The following is a 20,765-nucleotide window of genomic DNA, read 5'->3' on the forward strand; positions in this document are numbered from 1 at the left end:
AGAACACATTGCCAGTGAGTGTCACAGTGCAGTGGAGATTTGTAACTCAGGCAAATGGATCCAAAGCCCACACTTTTCCAAAGTTCTTCAGCCTGAAAAAGCCTACAAGTTAGTTAATCCAAGAGATCCATGGTGGTACAGATGCAGTCTTAAGGTCCAACTATGTCCTTCCTTTGCAAGTTTTATTGAGGTGTATTCTATGTAGAGGAAAGTACAAATATCATGAATGTTTCATTTCAAAGACTGTGACAAATAAAGCACAACTGTGCACCCATCATGCAGATGAAGGCGGAGCCCTCCATACCCCCTGCACTAGTTCCTTTCAGCAGCTCCTCGCCTCCTTTAACCTAGAGACTAGTTTGACTGCATTGCATTTTATATAAATTTGGTAATATAGTGTGTATTCTTTGGTGTCTGGCTCTTGTTTTTTTGTTTTTTTTTTTTGGCTGATTAGCGTATTTAAGAAAGCCTCACTGTTGGGTGAAGTGAAGATGATTCTTTTTCATTGCTTGTGTTTTCTTCTTGTTTGTGTAAATCACAATCTGTTAATCCATCCTTCTACTCACGGGCACTTGGGTAGTCTTCACTTTGGGTTTATTGGAAATAATCATACTCAGTGAGTCCCACATTTTCCCAAGGGAGCACACAAGTGACAGGACCAGAGGGCGCAGTGTCTCCTGCTTGCCGCCTCCCCTGCGTCCCAGCCCTTCACGTTTCGCTGGTCGGACTCTTAAAGGAAAGGGAACTAGAGGACCCTTGGCATCCACCTTCTATCTGATTTTACACTGTGTGTTTTGGTATTTTTACTCCTTGGATACTCTGTATAGGTTTACCTTTTTGAGTATGCTGAATGTAGGAAGTCTAATTTTAATTTATTCTTTATATACAATATTAAAACAATTAATAAACATTTCAAAGTTGAAAATATCAATTTAGTATACAGAAAAGATCATTGGACTTTGAATTCTGGAAAAGTAGATTTAATTTCTATCTCAGGGACTTTGTTTCAAAAAAACCATCTTCAAGACTAAAATTTGCAATCTGCGTGATGGAGCTATATTCCTGCTGCAGAAACTTTTAATTGTGCAGATGTTACATTTGTGAATGCCTTTGGTAATCCTAAGGGCAGTACACAAATATTGGTCATTATTAGGGATAAACTTGCAAAGAAAGTGGGTGCTAAGTCTGAGTGTTCATAATAGCTGAAACAAATCTAAGGTCGAATTTGTTGAGATTTTCTTCATTTAATTTTCTTTTCTGTGTGTGTGTGTGTGTGTGTGTGTGTGTGTATGAATGTACTTTTAGGTCTACTTTTATTTAGTTAGACAAGAGAGTGAAAGAAAAAGAGAGAAGGGAACGCTATCCAGGAAAAATGAAGCTTAAAATTCTTGCCACAAACTAGACAGGCTCCCCACAGAGTGAGGTGTTACGGTTATGGACATCCGTTGCCCCCTCTCTTGGGACTCATAAACTGGCTAGATGTCCTCCAATTTCTACCCCAGACATAAAACAGCTCGGGTGCATTGTCAGCAGTGATTACACCCTCCCCAAGGGACCTGAAGTTTCAAGCACCCACTCCTAATCTCCCTGCTACAACAGAAGTCCCCTGCAATCAGACAAATTTGTAGGTCAATGAGTTGAAAATTGGTTGTCTTTAACTTTCTGATTTTTAAATACATTTTGTACAAATTGGTTCCAAGGAAAAATACGATGGGATGGTGAAAAATAAGAGCTGCCACCTTGCATTAATATTCACAATATTGTCGTCTACTTACTTTTGGTTTCTGGATTAATGTAGCTCTGACTTGGCTCCTGTCTCTGTCAGTAATAAAAAGATAATAAAATGGGTAAATGGAAACCAGAGAATTTGCAAGCTGTATGATAAGTGTGGTTTTTCATGTTTAAAAAAAAATGTTCATCTGGGAACAAACTAACTTAAAGATTTTAAAAGCCAATTTCAGCTTAGCGGCTGGGGTTTGTTTGAAATCTTAACCACTGACTGAGGTGTGACACTTACATTTGATACAGTAAATCTTGTCGACTGTTATTTTAAAGGACTGAAATGTGCTTTTATTGCAAAATCGTCTCAGATAAAAAATACATTTTTACAATCTCACTCTGTCATAAACTTTCATGTCAGGTTTTGGCTCCGCAATGCATGCGGGGGAAGCATTATACAGAAATAAGAAGGAGACATGTATAATATTTTATTTTCCATTTTAAGAGAGGAACAGAGATGGTCTTATACCATTCTTGTTATCAAAATACTAAATATTACATACTTGATCGGAAATGATCTGTAAGCATATCTCAAGTCATAAGACTATTGCTTATTGTTGCAGAATCGTTTTCTTAGTTTGATATACTATAATGTCATATATATAAGAAGTTCTGTGAAATGTGTTTATACTTTCTCTCACTTATCATATTTCCTGAAATAATTATTAAAAACTCCAGGCCAAAATTCTACAGGAGAGGGGAGCTTGATTTATATGATTCTCACACTAACATTTCAAAAAATTGAGTTTCTCAAAAAAAGTTTTCAATGAATTGTGTTGTAATTACTTAAACTGTAGATTTCTCACTATTATAAGTCCTATGATTTCAAGTTTAAAAGTACTTGAAAAGATTCCATTTATATGAATAAAACGTCTACTCAAGTCTGTGTTTGAGAATGGAAGGATACAAATTTGAAATGACATTGATTAGCACAACCATTGGCATATTTGTCAATAGATATCAATGATAGAAAACAAACTGGCAAGCAGTTTTTGTCTCAGGGCCATTTCTTTTTAGAATATATTATTTGTTTATTGACCTTAGAAATCTGGGCACACATTAAAGCTTTTAAACATAAAATAATGATGGTGGGAAAATTAATTACAAGGCATTGCTCACATGTTTCAAAACACCAAAATGCTATAATTCTCAAAGAGAAGTCCTCTGCCCTTAGCCTTAGGATTTTAGGGCTTCAGTGTATTTATATATAGGCATACCTCAGAGATTCTGTAGGTTCAGTTCCAGACCACTGCAGTAAAGCAAATATGATAAAGTGAGTCACATGAATTTTTTTGGTCTCTTGAGTGCACAAAAAAGTTATGCTTACACTATACTGTAGTCTAGTGTGCAACAGTATTATGTCTAAAAAAGTACATACCTCAGTTGAAAATACTTTATTGCTAAAAAATGCTAACCATCATTTGACAACGCAGTCTTGCCACAAACCTTCAATATGTGAAAACCACAATGTATGTGAAGCTTGATAAACTAAGCACAGTCAAATGAGGTATGCTTGTATCTGTATATTCACAAATAAAGAGGGTTGTTCATATTGTTCCTTCCCTTACACTGGCACTAGAAAATGCTCTTAGGGTAATTCAAACAGGATAAGGAATGTTAAAGTGCTTTGCAAGCTAAGAAAAAAAAAAAAAGCTTTGACTCCTGTGCCACCCCCGTGAGTTTGGTATACTCTTCACATCTGTTGACTTTTAGAATGACTTTTGTGATTATTTTTGCTTGACATGAGAGTCTCAAGTGAGCTGTGATTTCCACTTGATATGTGGGTGTTGAGCGCTTCCTTGGTGGCCCAGCAGTGAAGAACCCACTGATAATGCAGGAGACACGGCAGGAGCTGAAGGTTCAGTCCCTGGGTCGGGAAGATCTCCTGGAGAAGGAAATGACAGCACAATCCAGTGTACTTGCCTGAAAAATCCCATGGGCAGAGGAACCTGGTGGTATCTCTAAACAGTTCAACATGACTTAGCGACTAAATAGCAACAACAGCAGCAGAGGCCAACTCGTTCATAAGATTTCTGACACCAGATGTCTGGGATTTTTCCCACGCTGAATCTCCAACACCAGCTTGATATCCTTTATTCAGTTCTGACACTAACCAGCGGTAGCATAGAGGCTGCTGGTTAAGGGTTGTGAGACTGCCCCTCCCCCAACCCCTAACTTCAGATACTAATCACTAGTAGTAGATCCTCGGGTTGCCTAAAATTTCTGACCAACTTGGCTGCAAATTGGAGGTTCCCACAGTACCCTCCCTGGATTCAGTAATTTGATCGAGCAGCTCATAGAGCTCAGGAAAACAGTTCACTGATTTTATATTTTATAAAGGTTACAAATGAAAAGCTGGATGAAGACATACGTAGGATGAGGTCTGGAAAGGTCTTGAGTGCAAGAGTCTACCTTTTATAATTGAAATGCGCTGTCCTCCACGCACGTAGGTGTGTTCACTAACGGGGAAATACTCTGAACCCAGTACTTTTAGGGTTTTTATGGAGGATTCCTAATGTTAGCATGATCACAAACTGCACTTCCAACCTTTTCCCCTCCTGGAGAATAGGAGATGGGACCAAAAGTCCCAAAGTTCTGCTCCCAGCTTGCTCTTTCTGGTGACCATCCTCCATCCAAGAGAACAGAAAGATATTCCTATCACCTAGGAAATCACAGAGGACTTAGGAGCTCTGTGTCAGATGGTCCCATCACTCAGTAAATTAACGAAAGTCTCAAGAGCTTTGTGTCAGGAACTTGGGTCAAAGAGTAATGATAGTATCTCCCTCTACAAGTCCAAGAGATCTGTGTCAGACACTGGGGCCCTGACCAATATATATGCATATATATAATGTTTGTTTCTTATTTTACAGAGGGTCTACACTGCTGAAGAATGAGACAGCTAGGCTTTTAATCTAGGCTTCCATGATAAACTCAGGGCACTGAGTTTTCTATCACATTAAAAATTCTAAGGAGATACTAGCATCATTAAAATCTTATTTAATTATACTTTTTATTAAGAAGTGTTAATGTGGTTACCGAGTGCTGCTGGATTGTTAATAAATAATCTTTCCAACAAGAATTTTATGATCATGATATACTAAATAGAAAAGCTCTTTAGATTTATCCATGTTATGATTTTGAAAAGTAGTCAAGTTAGGTATTTCTGATGTCAGAAACCCAGTAAGAGTAAGCTGCTGAATTCAAGTTAGTAAAGATATTGAGCCATTTCTTATCTGTATGAACAGCAAGAATCTGAAAGCATAATTCCAGCAAATACACTCTTTGAGAATCAGCCCATATGTCACTAGAAGTCTTAATATTTAAGGTGAACTAGAAAATAAGACCAGAAAGATTTCATTTACTTCCAATCTAATTCAACAAACACTTATTGAACTCTTATTAAAGGAAGGTTCTGTTTCAGAGACTGTGCATATATAGATGAATAAAACGAAAACAAACAGAAAAATCCGACTCTTGCCGACCTCATCCGCAGCGTTTATGGTGGTTGAGCTTGCGCTACGTAAAGCCTGTTTCCTCTGGTCTGCCTTACTTAGACCAGGACAGAGACTCTGGGTACCTGCATGTTCCCAGTGAAGATTAAGACCTCTGCAGGAAGAGTCGACAATGATTTGCGGACCTGCTCAATCATTTCCTGCTGATTGCTATTGAAATTCCTTGGAGACTGACACTGGCTTACACATAGCTATCGCTATAGTCCCTACACACTTGTTGCTCAAAGTATGGCCTGTGGGCTAACAGTGTTTGAGTCTACTTGAAAAGTATAGATGACAACTTTTCTCTGTTTGGTAGAATTCACCTGTAAAAGCTATCTAGTCTTGGCATTTTGTTTTGGGTGCAGTTTTTAAATTATCTGTTCTGTTTCATTACTGGCAATTGGCCTGTTCCTATTTTGTATTTCTTCCTGACTCAGACTTGGGAAAATGTGCTTTTCTAAGAATTAGTTCAGCACAGAGGGCCTTGAGACAACTCAAACTCTTTATTTAGTACTGAATTATGATTGGGTAAGTGTGTATGTTTCATGCTTAAGTGATTTTTATCCCACTTGTGTGTTCTTTTGGAGTTTAGATACCTAAATGTATTAATGCAGACCAGGTTATGTCCTGTACATTCTAGGTAAGCATTGTGATGTGTGTTTACTGAAAATGCCCAGTGCAGTCAGTGAGTTAGAATGCTGTCTCCTGCAGTAGCTGGTCTCTGTTAGGGTTCCATAACCAGTCCCAGCTGCAGCTTCTCTCAGAGTCACTCTGTCTGACGCTTCTGGAGACGCCGTGTGGAAACAGAGCTTCGGGCGCTGAGCTGTGTCTCCTGTGCGTCGTGGGCTCAGTTTTGTCCAGCTCTCTGTGGCCCCGTGGAGCGCTGAGTTTCACATGGTCTCAGTCCTTCCTCCTCAGATCGAGTGTGTTGTTTTATTTAAGATCGATGAAACATATCTCATTCCTGTCATCTATTATTTCCATTATGTAAGATACTTGAAATTTCACTTTTGTATTTCCTCCCGCAAGTGGTTAATTCTATATTTATGTATGCATTAACTTCTGAAAGATTTGCCTTCTTACAACTAGAATACAAGTCCCATGTATTTAGAGAACATTCGCTTTGTTAACCATTATGCACCAGTTCCAAAAACTTGACTCAACCTATAGTAGTTATTAAAACATATTTATTAAAAAAAAATTTTTTAAAACATATTTATTGAATAAATAAGTACATTCCCATACTGTCAAATACCTTTAAACCTCTTTTAGGAGTAGATTACTTATCATATTATGAATGATTTAGTTCAAAGCCCTTCTACATGTTCCTCTGTTTTTCTCTTTAAAATGCTGTCTTTATAAAATGTGGCAAATTTTACTGCTTCTCTAGGCTGATATGATCCTCTGAGTTTCATTTTTCCATTTTAGATAATTTCTACACTAATTAGAAAGCAATGAAAAACATACTATTATTTTTAGTCTCTAAAGCATGAGACTGTAGTGCATTTGTTCTTCCACTATAGTTATTTTTAAAATAAAAGGCAGTGTTTCAGTTTCATAGGTTTCTCTTAACTGCCTGGTGAATGCAGTCATTCTTTTGGGAGGTACTTTCTGACATATACTTGGAGAGTAGAGTATAAGAGCCTGTCTTTAAAAACTCACTGTCCAATAGAATATAAAAATCTTAAGGGGTGTGCCAACAGCCCCTAAAGATCAACAGAAAATCCTGAATCCAGTAAAGCTAAATTTATTTGACATATTGCAATAAGGGAAAATACACTATAGCTGTCACACTCTTGGTAACATCTCTGAAGGGGAAAACCGGGGAGGTGGGGAATAGTTGCATGGTTTTAGAATTTTAGAGAGTAATTTTCAGGTGAATCTTGCAAGAGAGGGAACCAGCTGGGACCGGGCAGAGTTTATGCTGTAACTGCTTTGGGTTGGCACGTACAGGGAAGTGAGGGTTTTGAAGTGCGGTGTGACAAGTAAGTCTCGTCTCCACAAGTCAACTGCTCTTATTTGCTCAGCCTTCTCTTCTAGGAGGGAGTATTCCCTGGAGCAAAAACCTAATTTTACTTTGCTTATTCTCAGTATTGTTTAACATAGTCAGAGGAAGTTTGCTCAGTCTCTGTATTGTTTAACACAGGAAGAGAAAATTATTTTGGCATCAGGTTTCAGTCCTTCGTTTTTGTGATTTATCAGCTTTGGCTGAAGAAGACTATTATCATCTGATCACATGATAAATTATATATGTATCACTGTTTGAGCTATCCAGCTCTTTGGGAAAGACCCTGATGCTGAGAAGGACTGAGTACCGGAGGAGTAGGAGACCAGAGAGGATGAGACAGTTGAACGGCGTCACCAGTTCAAGGAGTCTGAGCAGACTCTGGGCGATAGTGAAGAGCAGGGAAGCATTCTGCGGTCCTTCAGGGCACAAAGAGTAGGACATGATTGAACGACTAAACACCAGCAGCACTGTTTGATGTTATGGCTGCATATAAAGTTTCTGATAATAATCACTGCAGCTGTTTAAGATTTTCTTCTCTATTGGGGGGCAGGTAATTTATTATATACATATTGTTTGATGGAATTGCAGCCATGAAACAATATTTAAGACTGAAGATTAAACAATTGAGCACTACAACACAGACACATACTAATATGAATTATTATCATCAGAACTGTGGTTCACTTCTAAGCCAGAAATAGTCCTCATTCTTGAGAATAGATCAAATCCCACACCCACATTATCTCAAATTATGTATGGGTATTTCTTGTGTTTGTCCAGTTTTGGCATCAGGGTAAATTGAAATAATAGAATGAGTTGAGAAGTATTCTGTCCTCTTCTGTTTTTTAGAAGACTGTGTAAGGAATTGGTCGTGTTTTCATTAACTGTTTGACCATAAAATTCTTTGGAATTCAGCCTCAAAGCAATCTGTACACTGCATTTTTAAAAAATTGTTCATCAACTCACAAATCTACAAGTTATCTGAAAAGTTTATCTGTAAAACTCTACCTTTCCGTAGCTTCATCACATACTATGGATATTACCTTAGCACTTTATGGAGCAGTGTCACATACAAAACAAATCCCCTCTTCTTTTTCCTGAACGTAAAGTATTGTTGATTTGTTACATTGAACTCATAGTGAGCAGCACTATAAGTCATGCTTGAATGAAGCTTATCTAACACACATTTTTTCCTAAGAAGCACATCACAGCCGTCTTGTGCTTGTAGACAGCACTTCACTACACTTGAGGCCATTTAAAATAGCAAAATCACAAAAAAAAGCACGAGAACATGAAAAACTTGACACTAAGTATACGTCAGAAAAGAAACTTGTTCCGTGTGAGAGCTGAAATGACAGGGCAGTGTGTTGCCTGATTTGACCTCAGTTAGAACATGTTTTGGGTGACTCAGATGATTCATTACTTTTTATATAAGTTTGTAAATGACTGTGAACTTGCGCTGAGTGTCCGTTTGGGGGGTTACAAACACATTTTGCAAGTCGTCAAATTTGCAAATGCAGAATCCATGAAGAATGGATCCGTACGTTAGTATGCTCAATAGTGTCCTACATTTCTCCAAGGCTCTCTTCATTGTTCCTCATTCTTATTTTTTTTCTGCTCTCAGATTCTGTGATCTCTATCAGCCTGTCTTCGTGTTTACTGGTTTATTCTTCTCCTAACTCCCATTTCCTGTTGACCCCTGAAGCAGAATTTTTGTTTGGTTATTGGGCTTTTTGAACTCCAGAATTTCCTTTTGGTTCAACTTATCATTTCTATTTTTCATTGATCTTTTCTAATAGATGAGACATTATCATCATATCTTCCTTTAATTCTGTAAGTGTGACTTTCTTTAGTTCTTTGAAGGTATTTGTAATAGCTACTTTAGAGTTTCTCTCCTCAAAGTACATTTGGGCTCTCTAAAATGCAGTTTCCTTTGCCTGTTCTTTTAAATCCTGAAACTATGCTTTCTTGTTTATTTGCCTTTCTCATAGTTGGTACTTTTTTAGTTCCAAACTGGATATTTGATAATACATTGTAGCAGTTCTGATACTAACTCCCTATTTCTAGGGCTATCATTGTTAACTAGTCTACTTGTTTGTTGGCATTTATTTTCTAGTTAGTTGCTTGTTTTAGCTGAGTGAAATTAGTTTTTCCCCAAATGTGCAACCCTTAATGTTGAGCTTAGAGAGTGCAGGCTTGAGTATGACTCCTCCTACCCCACTGGGTTAAAATGGTTTTATCTCTGTCCTCTTTGATTATCTCTTTCAGTGAACTCCCTTTGAGGATACTGCTTTAGTTGCAGATGGCATATCTGCATTGGTATCAGATGCCACAGTTAGCCTATGCTAATTTCTAGCTGATTGCTCTATTGTTTTGACAACACCCTGGTAAATAAATTACTCTGAAGTCTGATCTGATTCTGCTTGAACAGAAACAATCTGATTCCAGTGCTTCTACAACTTCTGTAGGAGTTGTCTTTGAGGTCACATTTTAAGGCTTCCGCCACCCCCAGGAGGACCCTGCTACTTCTTTCCTCAGTTATTTCTACTAACCTTCTAGCTGTTCTGCCTTTTCTCGTATTGCTGTTACAGAGCTATAAGCCCCAACTAATTTACTTATCACCAAAATCACCACTGGTGATTCCAGTGTCCTTAGGCTTGAACTTCTCCACACTCCATTCAATATAAGATGAGTCCTCTTAAGGAGAAGTATGGAGTGCTCTGTGCTTTTAGGCTTCCTCTTCTTCCCGGGCAGAATGTACCTGCTACTGCTTCAGAGTTTAAGGTGAGGACAGCACCCTGTTTCTCTTGCAGAGACACCCATGTTCTATGAGCAGAGTTCTAGGCAAAGATACTGTATGGTCGTCTTGGCTTTCTCCTCCTAACATGGAACCTCAGCTATACTCGTGTACTAAGACGAGGATGCTTAAGGTCTAGTATTCTCAGCCTGTCATGGCTGCTGTGGAACTTTTGTCCTACAACAAGGCCCAGGTAGAGGAAGAGAGCCTCTACCTTCTCAGTCATTTTTGCCTGAAATAGAGCTTTAGCCACATGAAGCTGGGAGAGGAAGGGATGAGAAATAGGTGGTCTGCTCCTCTTGGCAGATACCATAACCCTAGGCTTGGACTGTCATGAAAGACTTACTCCATCTTCTTAACTTCCCAAGCCTAGATTAGACCTCCTGTCACTATACCTGGGAAAGGAAGGGGGCAAGGCATGGTTCAGATGGCACTGACTCTGTTCTTCTAAAAGTTAGCAGATTTTCTTGAATAAGTATTTCTCCATTTGTTATATGACCTTAGGATGGCTTCCAGACATATTTAAATTGTTTTCCATACTTTGATCATTTGTTTTTTATTGGGAAGAGGATCCACAGAGTTCCTCACATCACTATTCTAGAAGTGCTTCTGACTTGACTTTTCTGGGATGTGTCACTGTTTATAACATCTTTGCATGAAAAGTTCCCTTGATATCTCTAATTTTCTTGAAGAGATCTCTAGTCTTTCCCATTCTATTGTTTTCCTCTATTTATTTGCATTGATCACTGAGGAAGGTTTTCTTATCTCTCCTTGCTATTCTTTGGAATTCTGTATTCAAATGGGGATATCTTTCCTTTTCTCCTTTGTCTTTCACTTCTTTTCATAGCTGTTTGTAAGGCCTTCCTAGACAGCCATTTTGCCTTTTGCGTTTTTTTCTTGTTGATGTTCTTGATCACTGCCTTCCCTGCAATGTCACAGACCTCTATCCATAGTTCTACAGCCACTATCAGATCGAATCCCTTGAATCTATTTGTCACTTCCACTATATAATTCTAAGGGATTTTATTTAGGTCACACCTGGATGGTCTAGTGGTTTTTCCTACTTTGTCCAATTTCAGTCTGAACTTGGCAATAAGGAGTTCATGATCTGTGCCAGAGTCAGCTGCTGGTCTTGTTTTTGCTGACTGTATAGAGCTTCTCCATCTTTGGCTGTGAAGAATATAATCAGTCTGATTTTGGTATTGACCATCTGGTGAAGTCCATGGGTAGAGGGTTCTCTTGTGTTGTTTGAAGAGGGTGTTTGCTCTGACCAGTGTGTTCTCTTGGCAAAGCTCTGTTAGCCTTTGCCCTGTTTCATTCTGTACTCCAAGGCCAAATTAGCCCAGAGACTTTGAAAGATGGGGCCTGACTGTTCTCTAATTGTGATATACATCTATCATCACCGTGGTGGTTTGTGAACTTGATAACAGCTGTGAAGTTTGGCACTTCCTCACAGTTAATACCTGCCGGTATCTGAAATTTGTTTGTTCTGTTGTGGGATAGGCATTATTTAATTAAATAACTGTAATGTATGGATGTGAGAGTTGGACTGTAAAGAAAGTTGAGTGCAGAAGAACTGATGCTTTTGAACTGTGGTGTTGGAGAAGACTCTTGAGAGTCCCTTGGACTGCAAGGAGATCCAACCAGTCCATCCTAAAGGAGATCAGTCCTGGGTGTCCTTTGGAAGGACTGATGTTGAAGCTGAAACGCCAATACTTTGGCCACCTCATGCGAAGAGCTGACTCATTTGAAAAGACCCTGATGCTGGGAAAGACTGAGGGCAGGAGGAGAAGGGGACGACAGAGGATGAGATGGTTGGATGGCATCACCAACTCGATGGACATGGGTTGGGGTGGACTCTGGGAGTTGGTGATGGACAGGGAGGCCTGGCGTGCTGCAGTCCATGGGATTGCAAAGAATCGGACATGACTGAGCGACTGAACTGAACTGAACTGAACTGAAATTCATGCATGAGCAAACTGTTCAGAGTGAGAACTGCCTGTATAGCATATGTTGAGTAATGTCCCATGGTAAGAAACAAATACCTAGAGGCCTGTAGGATGAGAATTTGTATCTTGTTATGAGGAAGTCTTTCTCTAAGCGGAGTGTGAAATTGAGATATAAAGAAAAAAGAGAGTTGCTTTGACTTCAGAAAAATGAAAGAATTCTGCATAGCAAAAGGCAACCCAAATAGAGTTAAAGATAACTGGCAAACTTGGAAACATAAACATTTGATGATGTCTTTGGCCAGCAATTCCCTTTTTTCACCGTAGAATGAGGGGGAAATCTCAGTGAGCCAAACCTCATGAATCAATAGATAAGAGGTTAGACTAAATTTCTCATATGGTGTGGATTTAATTTTATGGAATGCAAAGTATCTTCCTGTAGGAAACACGGAGTATTAGCAGTCTTATCCAAATCCTTAGCAGTGCACGCAGGTAAACCTTGCGTAACTGTGTGATGGGTGAGTCTCTTTTCTGTTCTATAAGAGAGAGAGAACAATGAGCAGAATGTGTGTTTCTCCAGGGCCGAATTCTAGTATTGTCTCTGGACCACTGAGCTTTTCAAAAAATCGAAACGCACAGTCTCTCGCCAATCACTCTGAAACAATCAAGAGGGAAAGAAATGGAAAGGTTGATGAACTTGCCAGTCACCGTTGTGGTCCTGACTCCTGAAAATAGTGATGATGGGGAGGATGAGATGTCACATATCTGAAACTTACAGGGCATGAAGATTCAGATGTCCAGGGTGTAGATTCACATGGAGTAGGGAAGAATGCCTCTCATAACCTACCTCAGCTGAATTACTTATTGGGAATTGTTGATTAAGAAATGAGAGGATACAGGCAGGAGCAACTCCTGAAATAGTGCCTAAATAACTCAAATATTCCTAAGGAATCCTGCGGACAACTGTGTCAGAGAGGAACTGACAAATGGAATATAATAAGCACAGAGATCATGCCCTTGTCAGCTAGCATACGGAGAGCATTACTGATCCTCAGCAAATTGCCGGGAGCCAACACACGAGACCCTACCCCTAAAGAGGCCATAGGGGAGAAAACCTGACGGGCAAGGCGAATCAGGTTTTCAGGGGTTTTGGAAAGCTGCCCCCGGCTCTCACCTTAAAGATGATATCTGTCTTTCTGATGCCTGCCTCAATGGACTACTCCCTAATTTCTCTGACACAGGCAGGAAGGCCTTCCCCGATCTCTTCCCAAATAAGAATCAATTTAGAATTTTAATCAATAAGTTTCCCAGGTGGTGGTATTTTATGAGATTATTTAGGGTGAAAGGAGTGTTTTAATTTAAACTCCTTTGCTGGTATTTTAGTTTGTTTGGCAAATGCGTTTAGGTCCTTGGTACTAATATGCATGATTGCTTATAATATCCTAATCATAAAACAGCATAAAGAACCTGATCACCTAAAGTCTTTAGTAGGCACAGAGCCCTTCGGGGGTGAGGAAGCCCTATGAGAGAACATAAAAATATTATTCTAAAAGTGGTTATAGTTAAAGATTTAGAAAAATAAGAGTTTAAATTTGTTAATTTTAACCAGGAATGCTAAACAGGGGCTGCCTCACTGGAGCTGCAGAGTCTTTGTGTGGTAAACCTTTTAGATAAATTTAACTGATAACTTCTGCAAAAGGATTGACCTTTGTGTTCATTAAAGAATAGATTACGGAAAACAGCTTTGCATTCACCTAGGTCATAAAATGTCAATAGGCCCCAAGGCCAGAAGATAATGTACAAGACCCTCATAAACAAAGAAGTATGCAGAAAACACCCTGGTTTCGTGAAGGACAAGCTGACGTAATGTTAAACTATCTTCCCCTTAGAAATGTACAAACTTAGGGTATAAAAGCTATGGTAAAAAATAAAGCATTGCCAGACTCTTCCAGACTCTCTGCACCCGCGTCTGGTCATTCTCTCTCTCTCTCTCTCTCTCTCTCTCTCTCTCTCTCTCTCTCTCTCTCTCTCTCTCGCAGACTTGGCCCTATCAATGCTAGTCTCTCGTCTCTCTCTCTCTCTCTCTCTCTCTCTCTCTCTCTCTCTCTCGCCGACGCCGTTCATCCTGAGGGTATCCCCTGGATCCTGCCGAGGCTGGACCCCGGCAGCAAATCATTACTGATCCTCAGAAAAATGTAATGTGACTGGGCCTAAAACCTGGTTGGAATTTTCCATAGATGTGTGATATTGGAGATGTGTTTGCAGCTGCACTTGCCAAATCTCCTTTTCAAAGCACAGTAGGTCATGGCCAGAGGAGCAAGGGCAGCTCTGCTCGCTCTCAGGCAGAAAAGGATTTTAGAAATGTCAGGTTCTCTCCCACAAAGGAAGGGGTTAGCAGATTATGAATTGGTGATTAGTACAAGTGTCTGTGATCCCTCAACTAATTTCCATCTTGAAGCTGGGATATAAAGACTCAGGTGCTGGGTGGTGAGTCACAATCTCTGAATAGGTGCTTAGTCAGGACGGATGGGCTGAATCCGGGTCTCGGCATCTGGTACCCAGCTCTTTTTCCAGCAGGATGCCTTTAGACATGACCCTGACACCTTTGCATCCATAGCTTTTTGTTGTTGTTTGGTTGTTTGAGTATATAAAATGGTGATAACACTACTTGGTGGCATATTCAATTAAAAAAAAATAGCAACCTTTCATTACTCAGTGCAGATCAAACAGGAAATGCTTTCTGTTAGTAACCCTGCTTAACAATTTTCTGGACTCTTCTGCGCTGGGCCAGATTCAGAAATACACAAGTGAAAGATGAGACAGTACATCATGTTTTATTCAATTGGGTCTTGATACCTGTGTGTGACTCTTAACCAAGTAGTCTGCAGTAGTTAAGGACACAGATTGAAATTGTTTAGAGTGTGTCCTAAACTCTGACTGCCAGGATTTAAACCTCAACTCTGGAGATTGTAAAACCTGGGAAAAATTGCTCTCCTAAACTTCATTTCCTGCAACCGAGAAACATAACTGTATCTTCCTTGTTGTGTACTGAATAATACCCTTGTCCCTAAATATCCATATTCTAATGCCCAGAACCTGTGAATGTCACATTAAATGACAGAAGGGATTTTGCCAATGGGATTAAATTAAGGTTATTGATAGGAAGATTCTCCTGGGTTACCTGGATGGGCACTCAGTCATCACTGGTGTCCTCACGAGAGAGAGGTAGAGGGAGATTTGACTCCAAAGAGAAAGTGATGATGAAGCTAGGTTTGGATTGATGCAGCCAGAAACCAAGGAATGCTGACAAGAAAACAGATTCTGTCTTAGAGCCTCTAGAGGGGGCATGAATGGTCCTACCAACTCCTGATTTCAGTCCAGTGAAACTGGTTTTGGACCTCTGTCTTCCAGAACCGTAAGAAAATGTGTTTCGTTTTAAGCCACCAAGTTTGTAGTAATATTACAGCAACCGTACCGAACAAATGTGCACCTCTTAGGAACTATTACCCCAGTTAAGATGTGTGCCTGGAAGCACACTTAGTGGAATAGCGGCATGCAGCAGGTTTGCCATCATAAGCCATTCTTAAAAACCTGAATCCTTGGCTTTGCGGGATCATCAGATCCAGTACAGTGGTTGCCGTTTTTCTCCTTGTTCATCCTGGTAACATGTCTGGACAGCTAGTAGAGAGAGCTCTGTCCTTCTCCACAGGTCCTCTCACCTCTATTAATTAGAAGGAAAGTAAAAGTTGCTCGGTCATGTCCAACTCTTTGGAGACCCCATAGCCCCCCAGGCTCCTCTGTTCATGGGGAGGCTCCAGGCAAGAATACTGGAGTGGGTTGCCATACCTTGCTCCAGGGGATCTTCCCAACCAAGGGATCGAACCCAGGTCTCCTGCATTGCAGGCGGATTATTTGCCAACTGAGCCACGAGGGAAGCCCAAGAGTACTGGAGTGGGCAGTTTCCCTTCTTCAGGGGATCTTCCTGACCCGGGAATCGAACTGGGGTCTCCTGCATTGCAGGCAGACTGTTTCCCAACTGAGCTACCCAGGAAGTCCTAACGAGAGGGAAGAGGTTACTTAAGTAAGACGTTACTTAAGCCACCATCTTCTTTTCCTCTCCTTTATGACTCTTCATCCAACTGGTCTTTATAAATTTTAAAGAAAACAAAGTCATTTCTCAATGGATTCAGATACTACCCCAAATTAATATTCCCCAAAAGTTCTTATTCTTATTTCTAGACCTCATCACCAGAAATTCCTGAGCCTAAACCCTGCCTAGCTTCTAGGATCAGTCATTTTCTCATTTCTCCCTTTTCCTTTTAGTTGAGTCTTGTCATTTTTGTCCCTTCCCTAAACATAACTTGTAATAAGGTGACATAGCAAAGTGATGAAAGTATAGATGGTTTGTTTTAATCCTGGGTTTTTGCCATCTACTTACTGTGCGACATTGGACAGGCTCTTTAACCTCTCTGGGCCTCAGTTTCAAAAAAATAAGTCAGTATTATAAATAATACCTACCTAAGATTGCAATTGTGAGGATTAAATGGGCTTAAGCACTTGCTAAGCACTTAAAATAGTACTTGTTGTAGTGTAAGCACTGTAATTGTGCTTGCTAATAATCATAAGTGCAATTCCCAGCACATAACTTACTCAACTTTCTGTCATCACTTTGAGGTATGTATTTGATGAAATCAGTAAAATCATTCTGTTTCAAGGGGAACAGAAAAGTATTTTTGAGCAATTGTCCATGTGGCTATTTCACCACATTTAGTGTTTTCAGATTTCTGTACAACAGCCTGGGCTAGTCCAGCAGCAAATTAAAAATGGACAGAGCTTATGTTTTGCACCCTTTATCTCACTGTCCCCCCGCCTCCCCCACACACATCCCCATCTCTTTGGACATAAGCTTTCATTTTTCCTCCATGTTCTGAAAACCTACTTCTAAGAAAGTGTCTCGGTTCATCCATGTCGCCACAAAGTAGCATTGGCATATAGACACTATCACGTGTGAAATAGCTACTAGTGGGAAGCTGCCGGATAACCCGGAGAGCCCAGCCTGGTACTCTGTGATGGCCTGGAGGGGAGTGAGGGGAGGGCTGAGGTAGGCTCAAGAGGAAGGGGAGATACAGATATAGATAATTATATGTTTATATTATATATAACGTATATATTATATATGTATATATAATTATGACTGATTTGCTTTGTTGTATGGCATAAACCAACACAACATTGTAAAACAAGTATCTGCCAGTTTAAAAACCAAAGGTGTGTGATCTCCAACTTAGCGTGAATTTAAGACAAAAGTGCCACTTGTCTCAGAGAGAGAACTTTTCAAGCCTGGTTCTGTTTCTCAAGGTTGTTTTGTTTTTCTGTCTCTCCTAGCCTTTCCACCTTGGGCAAATACGGGAGGTCCACATTGTGGCTCCAACACTTAGCACCCGCGGCGTTCTCCAGGCCCGAGAGGAGCGTCTGAGGGCGGCACCCCTGTCCCGGGGCTGCTGAGGGACCGCGCCCGGCTCCGTCTCACGTGAGGCGTCAGCTGCTGCTCAGGCAGCCCCTCGCCTCTCGTCACCCTGGGTGACGGCAGCGCCCGGTCCAGGGAGGGCCTGGGTGGGCTCAGCATAGGCAAGGGTGTTTCTGGATCTCTGAGAAGAAAATATCGGCGACAAGAAAGACATGCATTCATGAGTCTGGGATTCTCAAATCTTCCACAAGCCGCCTGCTAATTCTTGAGAGGTATATGTGGGGAAAATGCCCTGCTTGATAATAACGAGAGTTTTAGCCTGAAGTTCCACACAAAATTTCTAATCTTAAGAAATGTAAGAGGCCCTAGGTGAGATCTCACTCGTGGCCTAGACCAGTATTGGGCACAGTATGGAATAAGGACTACCTGGCTCATAATGACCTGAAGTACTGGTTGAAATCCAGATTGTTAACTCTCCCACAAGGCAAGGAAATTAGGAGTGATGGGGCCAGAATTATGCCGTTTTCATGATCAGTAACTAGTGGTTATTTCCAGTGTAACCTGAAAGCAATTTGGTCTCTTTTCTTTCAGGGTCTTATGCTTCCTTTGGTCTTAGAGCTTCAAACTGAGGAGGGGGAGGGGCAAGGGTTCTGAAAGAGGAGGGGATCCAGGCAAGGAAACAGTGTTGCCTTTGAACATTTTAAAAATAGTTTATTCTGGGGAAATGGTTCAAGAGAACAAAAGAAGGTGGGTCAGATTTTAGGAGAAGTGATGACATTTTGTGAGAAAATAGCAGTTGAAGGAAAAAGCAAACTGAAATACAGCATGAGTTTAAACAGTTGATGATAGAGACAGAAGTAGGAGCATCATGCCTACAGAGAGGGAAATACAGTTCTACCATTCTGTTGTCCCCAGGACCGAGCAGAACTTAGTTAATTTAACTTACTGGTTTTCAACCCATAGCATCAACCTGTAAATAAAACACAGGACACTTTGTTGTGTTTGCATAACAAATTATAAATATTATCATCACAGGTAAAGCAAACATGCTATTGCCCAAAGGTGAGCTGTACAAGGGGAAAGACAGAACTGGGGGCACAAGCAGTCTCAGGCATAAAGAAAATGATGAGATTAGAGTGAAAGTGAGTACTGTAGCTATGTCCTATAGCTAATATTTCCTGAGAGCTTCCGTGTGTTGGACATTGAAGGCTGCAGATGTGTTATTATTTGCATCATCACGAGCAACTCCACGCAGTGGTGGTTATCATCCAGTTCCTCATCATACAGGTGAGGAAACAGAGGCCCAGGAAGGTTGAGTAAATTGCTCAGGATTGCAGAGCTAATATACTGAAGAACAAAGCTTCCGAGCCAAGTGGTCCATCTCCAGAACCAAGGCTTTTAGCCACTAGGCTACTACTTCTCCCTTCAATAAAAGCCAGCAAAAATTGCATGGCATTACAGAAGAGAGGCAGCAGAAGTGATGAAATGAATATGATGTATTGGAGGGAAGAGGGATGAGAAGTAGTGGGGGTAGGAGTTTATCTTCCTGCCTCATGCTAGGGTGCTAAAATGGATCTACAATGGATACAGCAGATAAACATAATGTCTAGAATTATGGGGGCAACATTCCTGTGGCCAAAAACTGTCTCTGGAGAGGGGAACTGGGGTTATAAAAGTTGAATTTCTGTATTTGAGATGCTATCATGTCCACATAGTATTTTCATAACAATATTTCCATTTATTTAGATGTAGCTTCAACTGTGTAAATGCATTAAAACATGAAATTCAAAATCATCTTTATATCTCATACATTTGCTAAGTGCTTGCCTTATCAGAATTGTTGTTTTCAGCTTTGAAGGATTTTTGTTTTTTAATGAAAAGCATTATAAATTTTAAAAGTTAAAAATTGTCCCTGGTGATGTTGTCCTGCATGGCCGAGAGAAGGTGTGGAACTATTAGAAGCAAACTGTATTTCAGCCCTGCTTCTGGTAGGGAAGGAGAGTGTCTGAAGTCAGGCAACAGGAGCTTTGATCCTCTGGAGTCGGAAGGAACAACTTGGAGTAAATGAATCAGGCGGCAGGGTGCCGGGAGGAGGCTGTCGGCCTCTCTGTGATGGTGTTCTTTGTTTTGCAGGACTAATCTCAGAAATGTTGCATTAGGCTCAGTGCTGTGCATTTTTAGGCTGCAGTATTTTTCCATCTGTATACTTCATGAAAGCAAGCACTTTTATGCTCCCTTTAAAATGGGAATCTCCTATTTGAATTGCCTGGTGAGGACATTTGAAGTAATTCATAAAGCATACATATGCATGCTCTATCTCCATCTATGTAGCTATCAGTTATCCTTTCCCTACTCACCTGCCTGTATTAGTCTGCTCAGGCTGCTATAACAGAATAGCATAGACTAAGTGGCTTAAACAAGAGACATTTCACACTTCTGGGAAGTCTTAAGAGCAAGGCAGAAACACTTCCAGGTGAGTCCTCCATTTTTGGCTTGTAGATGGCCATCTCCTTGCTGTGTCCTCCTCACATGGTGGAGAGAGAAAGCTTTCGTGTTTTTTCTGTTTCTTATAAGAGCTAATCCTATCATGACAGCTCTACCCTCATGGCCTCTTCTAAACCTAGTTACCTCCTAAAAACTCCATCTCCTAATTCCATCACACATAAGGGGATAGGGCTTCAATATATGAATCTGTGGAGGGGGACAAAAAAATTGTCTTAACTCTCTATATCTGTCTGTCTATCTGTCTTTATGTGTAGAATAATAACAGTGGCTTATAATTCATTTCCCTGTGTTATTTTATCCTTCCAAACTCGTGTGAGGTAAATTGGCCATAGGAAAATCACTGATTTCACTGAAACTTTTGAAGGTTGAATTAACTTTGTGATCACACAATCAATAAATGATGATGCCACAATTCAATCCACATCTTCTCCATCCTCCTTTCCTCTTCTCTTCTCCCTTCCCACTTTCTGACTTTCTTCCAGCCGCATTATTTACTAGCTTTTCCCTTAGGGCATTGGTGTCCTTCTTCTGGGCTTTGGAGAGGTTTTTCCCATTATCTGGAATGCTTTTTCCTCAGGTATCTGACTCAGTTCCCTCCCGCTACACTGTTCAAACTCCACCTTCCCAGTAAGACTTATCCTGTTCTACTGTTTAACTGGAACACCTTGTTTCTCTGCCCATACACTGCTCAATCTCTGTTGCGTTTGTTACTAGGCTTCCCTGGAGGCTCAGTCAGTAAAGAATCCACCTGTAATGCAGGAGACCTGGC

The 20,765-nt window shown here is 40.4% G+C and overlaps 1 long non-coding RNA gene across 1 annotated transcript in view; it reads left to right on the forward strand.

The window, feature by feature from the left end:
* The window catches only part of LOC136155170 (uncharacterized), a 41,582-nt gene extending 23,618 nt beyond the window's left edge, over positions 1–17,964 (forward strand). Inside the window, exon 3 of the long non-coding RNA XR_010660703.1 lies at positions 17,410–17,964. This is a non-coding gene — a long non-coding RNA (uncharacterized lncRNA). The remainder of the gene's footprint in view (positions 1–17,409) is intronic.
* The last annotated feature ends 2,801 nt before the right edge of the window (positions 17,965–20,765 follow it).

This window comes from Muntiacus reevesi, unplaced genomic scaffold (genome assembly GCF_963930625.1).
Source record: "Muntiacus reevesi unplaced genomic scaffold, mMunRee1.1 SCAFFOLD_152, whole genome shotgun sequence".
Classification (NCBI taxonomy): Eukaryota; Metazoa; Chordata; class Mammalia; order Artiodactyla; family Cervidae; genus Muntiacus; species Muntiacus reevesi.